Source organism: Peromyscus eremicus, chromosome 18 (genome assembly GCF_949786415.1).
Source record: "Peromyscus eremicus chromosome 18, PerEre_H2_v1, whole genome shotgun sequence".
NCBI classification, from domain to species: Eukaryota; Metazoa; Chordata; class Mammalia; order Rodentia; family Cricetidae; genus Peromyscus; species Peromyscus eremicus.
The window spans coordinates 38,646,920-38,652,322 of record NC_081434.1 but is presented as its reverse complement, the minus strand read 5'-3'; positions in this window follow the sequence as shown (position 1 = coordinate 38,652,322).

Here is a 5,403-nt window from a genome sequence, read left to right as displayed (position 1 = left end):
GAGTTCAAGACCAGCCTGGTCTACAGAGCAAATTCCAGGCCAGCCAGAGCTATACAGAAAAGCCTTGTCTAAAAAACCCAACAACAACAAATCCACAATAAGAAACAGAAAAAAGGACTGTGCGTGCCATCAGTGGGCCACATGAGTGGAGGTACTCAAGGCCCCTATGACTGTTTGGGGGGTCCTTTTATGGGATTCAAGAAAAAAAGTAGCTGGATATTAGGGAGCATAGTTTGGTGGTTTTCTATTTTGAATGGGAGTTTATATAATTTTTCTTGTTGAACCTGATTTTAACCAAATGTATGCCCGACTGTGTACAGGCATAGGATGGTAAGAGGGAGACTGTCCCTAAAAGTTTGCTTGAGCACACAGCTTTTCCCTACTTCTTATGTACCCGGAATCAGTTCCGGCTCTATCAGCCCCTCTGTTCTTCCTATCTGGATGTACTGGGAACATGCCCAATAGAAAGGGGTGAGGAAAGCTATTGTTTGGGACTGGGAGTACAGTACTTGCGGCCCGGTGAAGGTAAAGGAATTAGGATTACAAGTGCATTGTTACAATAAAGGAGCCACTAAGCAGAATCAACCAGGGGCCCAGGCTAAACTACCTTCTACTGCTTGCCTGCCTTGACGTCATCAGCCACATCAGAGGAGGAAAGTATGTCCCCTTCTGACCTCAAGGAACTACTGGGCAGCCTGAATTGTCTTGCTGTAGGTTTTTAATGTAAAAAAGAAACTTCTGTCTTGAGCAAACTGTTATGATATATGCACGTGAGGGACCCCAAGGGTCTCCCTCGCATGCAGGAAACCATGTTGGCATGCTGGGCAGATGCAGCGGCAGGCTGGCAGGCGACCCACACCATGCAGGCATGGTGGCGGGGAGGTGGGTGGACAGTCACAACCCAGATGCTGCATCTGAGCAGAAATAAGTTTATTATAATAGAGAAATAAAGAGAAAGATGGAAAAGAGGGAGAGAAGAGAGAAGGGGGGTGTCCAGGGTGCACACCTAATGGGAGGAAAAGCGGAAGAGAGAGAGGAAGGGGAGGGGTTTTTCCTTAAAACGAGGCTTTTACGTCAGGACGCAGGGCAGCACCAAGGGGCCAGAATGCTAACACTGGTTTCCAAGGGGTGGGTCAGAATGTTAACACAAACCACTATTACTTGGGGATTTTTTTCTTTCACATGTAATCTCAACTAATACTTATTTCAATTGATTTAATTATTCGCTGTCTTGTATCAGAACCTTGATTAAGTAGTCTCTTAATTCAACAGCTGGCCACACTCCTAAAGAACTGGGTATAAATTCACTTTTCTAATATCTTTGAAATGCTATGCTAAGTCCACTCGTTAATTATCCCCAAATTTAGTTCTTTTGAAAATCTGGATTTGTATGTACTAAACTTGCTTTTAAAAGCCTTGTATGTCCCTTCTACCAAATCATGACATTTCTCAAATACAAACTCGGGTCCTTGTGTCTCTTCCTTATACATTTCTGATTGGTTTCTTCAAGAGATTGTACTGGGCCTGTAGGCAGGCCAGTAATCCCAGCACTCAGGAGGCTGAGGCAGGAGGATCATTGTTAAAGACCTGCCTGGGACACATAATGAATCCCTGTGTCAGAAATATATCTATATCTATGTCTATATCTATATCTATATCTATATCTATATCTATATCTATATCTATATCTATATCTATATCTATGTATGTGTGTGTGTGTGTGTGTGTGTGTGTGTGTGTGTGTGAGAGAGAGAGAGAGAGAGAGAGAGAGAGAGAGAGAGAGAAGATCATGAAAATCGAGAAAAGACTTAAGAAACTAACACAGACTGACGAAGAGTAAGGTAATGAAGACTTAATACAGGCTGGATCCTGGAACACAGACGGAACCTTAGAGAAAAAAGAAAATCCATAAGACTTGAATAAAGTCTGTCCTCAATGAGTGCCAGTGCACAGGTGTTAATTTCTTGTTTTGATGGATGTGTAATGGTCATGTAGGATACCAACATTAGGAGAAAAAAATGGGAAAAGGTATGTATAACTCTGTCTTCAACTGTCATAATTTTTCTATAAATTTAAAATTATCCCCAAGAAAATGCTTCTTCTAAAAGGAGATACAGTAGCTTATTTGCCATGAACTCAATGTAAAGTTCTTTCTCTAAATAACACACGCGCACACGCACGCACACACGCACGCACGAGCACTCGCACACATTTGCTCTGGAGATTGATCCTAGAGCTTTGTAAATGCCAACCACCTGTTCTTCCACCAAATCATAAACCCTGTGGTAAGTTGGTAAGTTTCTCATATTTCAAATTTCATACTTCAAGCCAGGAGTGGTGGTGCTCATCTGTGATCCCTGCACTTGGGATGTGGAGGCAGAAGGTTATCCCTGATACCTAGGGAGGCTGAGGACAGCCTGGCTGCATGAGACCCTATCTCAAAACAAGCAAAGTTTTCATACGTTCTTGTCTCTTAGTGTAAATTGGGAGATCTGTCACATATCAGCAGATCCAGGGGCTGGTAAACACCTAACTCCTAATGCTCACCTTCTTGCTGTGTCTTTACCTATCAGAACAGAAAGGAATCAAGGCCATTTGGTGTTTTCTTCTTAAAAGGACATGTGATGGTAATCTTGGTTATCAACAAGGATTCTGAATCAACTAAGAGACAAGACTCTAGGCAGGTGTGTAAAGACTTTTCCAAAAGGGATTAACTAAGGTGAGAAGACCGTCCCTGAGGGTGACCTGCCCCTTTGGAGGGTCAGAGGAAGACTGTCCCTGAGGGTGACCTGCCCCTTTGGAGGGTCAGAGGAAGACCGTCCCTGAGGGTGACCTGCCCCTTCGGAGGGTCAGAGGAAGACCGTCCCTGAGGGTGACCTGCCCCTTCGGAGGGTCAGAGGAAGACCGTCCCTGAGGGTGACCTGCCCCTTCGGAGGGTTGGAAGGAAACCCACATATAACAAGGTAGGTGGAAGAGAGCTCTCTTGCTTGCCTGCCTACTTTGTTTCTTGCTGGTGAGCACGCTTGTTTGGATGCCTGTTGCTCCTTCCGCAACCCTTTGCTGACATCAGACTGCAGCCTCTTCGGCCTTCCAACAACTCAGACCAGCGGCTCTCTGGCACTCTTCAAGACCTTCAGCCCCCACCCTCATGGATTAAGCAGCCATTGTTGGACCATTCACTGAATCATCCCATTTATAACACACATGCATTTTACTGGTTCTGTTCCTTTTAAGAACCCTGCATAATACAGGGCACTAATTCCACCATGAGGACTCCATCCCCATGACCTAACTAATTCCCAGAGGCTTTTTCTCCTCCTCCTCCTCCTCCTCCTCCTCTTCCTTCTTCTTTTTTGGTTTTTCGAGACAGGGTTTCTCTGTGTAGTTTTGGTGCCTGTCCTGGATCTCACTCGGTAGTTCCAGCTGGCCTCGAACTCACAGAGATCCACCTGGCTCTGCCTCCCGAGTGCTGGGATTAAAGGTGTGCGCCACCACCGCCCGGCAGAGGCTTTTTCTTCTAATATCATCCCACTGAAGGCTCAAGTTAGGGAAGAGAGCACAAACATGGAATATAAGAGTCACTCTATGACAACCATATTACTTTTTGTAAGTCTGGGATAGAGGCAGAAAATATACCATATTAGTGATATTAGTGACTCTGTTTGTTGCTATGACAACATGTATGCCAGAGGCAACCTAAGGGAGGGAAGGTTTATTTTGGCTCATGGTTTCAGGGAAAGGCAATACAGCGGGGAATGCATGCTGGAGTGGTTTGCGGAGTACTTGCAGGGAGGTGAGGGGACTGCTCAGATGGTGGCTGACCGGGAGACAGAGTAAGCATGTCAAAGCATGAGCTTGAAGGCCCAACCCCAGGGACTGAATTCGAGCAGCCAGGCCCTTCCACAGCCTTCAAACCAGCAAGAAAGCTGGAGCTCAGCACTCAGTTCAGGAACGCGGGCGGGTGTCAGACTCAAACCACAGCACACACATTGTGACAGAGATGAGGAGGTACTCACCCAGAATAACAGGGATCCTACTTTTCCCATAAGTGCTTGCTGGGAAGGAACTTCTTGGGCCCGGACTTCATTTCCCAGGCCTCCTTGAGACACAGTGGACCAGAACTACTTGCTTCTTCATAAAAGACCAGAAGGGGTGGAAGAAAAGTGAATGGACCTTTCTCACTTGTCTTCCTCATCTGCTGGCTGGATGCCAATGCCCGGGGGTGCCTTGGAAGTCACATGGTCCCTGAAAGACTTTGTGAGGCCAAGCACCCTAGCCAGTTGCCACCTCAAGCCACAAACAAAAGCAAGCCTGACTCTCTCATCCTGTCTAACTAATCTGGACAGAGTTAGTATCTCATGACCTTTCTAGATTCACAGTGTCAAGTGGATGTTAACAATTACTATCAACAATGGACCGAGGATGTGTTACTCCCACCCATCAGAATGGACCACTACGACAGTTTAAAGCCAAACTTGAAGCAACCTTTAATTAAATACTGGCCCGGTGGATGAGTCCATCTCTGGTTCCCCAGAAAAATGGCCACGAATCAAGTTTTGCAGAGGCTGAATTATTTCCCATCAGGTCCAATCAGAGACAAGTGTACATCCTGACCCATTTCCTGCCCACCTGTGGTCAAGCATTTCTGTTTCATAGATCTCTAAAGTATAGTAATCAAAACTTAAAGTGTAACTTTGGCTCTCACAGATGTAGCTCAGCTATAAAGTGCTTGCTGGGCATGCTCAAGGTCCTAGATTTGATCTCTAAACCTGAAGAGGAAGATTCCAGACTCACTTAGTGGGTGAATGTGCATCACTGCTCTAAAGTGAGTGACTTCTCATGGCAGCATGCACCCACCACCTCTTTAGAAATCACCATGGCAGGGCCTTCTCTTCCTGTCTCTGTGATATAACCCTTTAATAAAAAGTAACTTAAGGGGGGTTTATTTTGACTCACAGTTTGGGGGGGACAGTCCACCATGTCCCCCATGGCTGGGAAGCCAGGGCAGCCAGAGCTTGAGGCAACTGGCCATGTCACATCCAGAGACACAGGAGAGAGCAAGAAATGCTTGTGTTCAGGTTGCTTCCTCCTCTTTGTGCAGTCTGGGACCGAGCCCATAGGAGGATGCTCCCCACATCCAGGGCAGGTCTTCCCACTGCAATTAACCTGATCTAGACGATCCTTCACGGGTCTGTCCAGAGGCTTGTCTCCAGGTGACTAGATCTTGTCACGTTGTCAACACAGACCACGCATGTGAACTCTGGCCTCCTTATTTTGTATGTGGTACTGGGGCTCCAACCTAGGGCCTTGTGCATGTTTTCTTTCTGGGACCAGAAGAAATTTAAAAAGTGCTCTTGAAGACAGGGACTGGACCGAGTCTTGCTGTGGGATGGTCTGTATGTC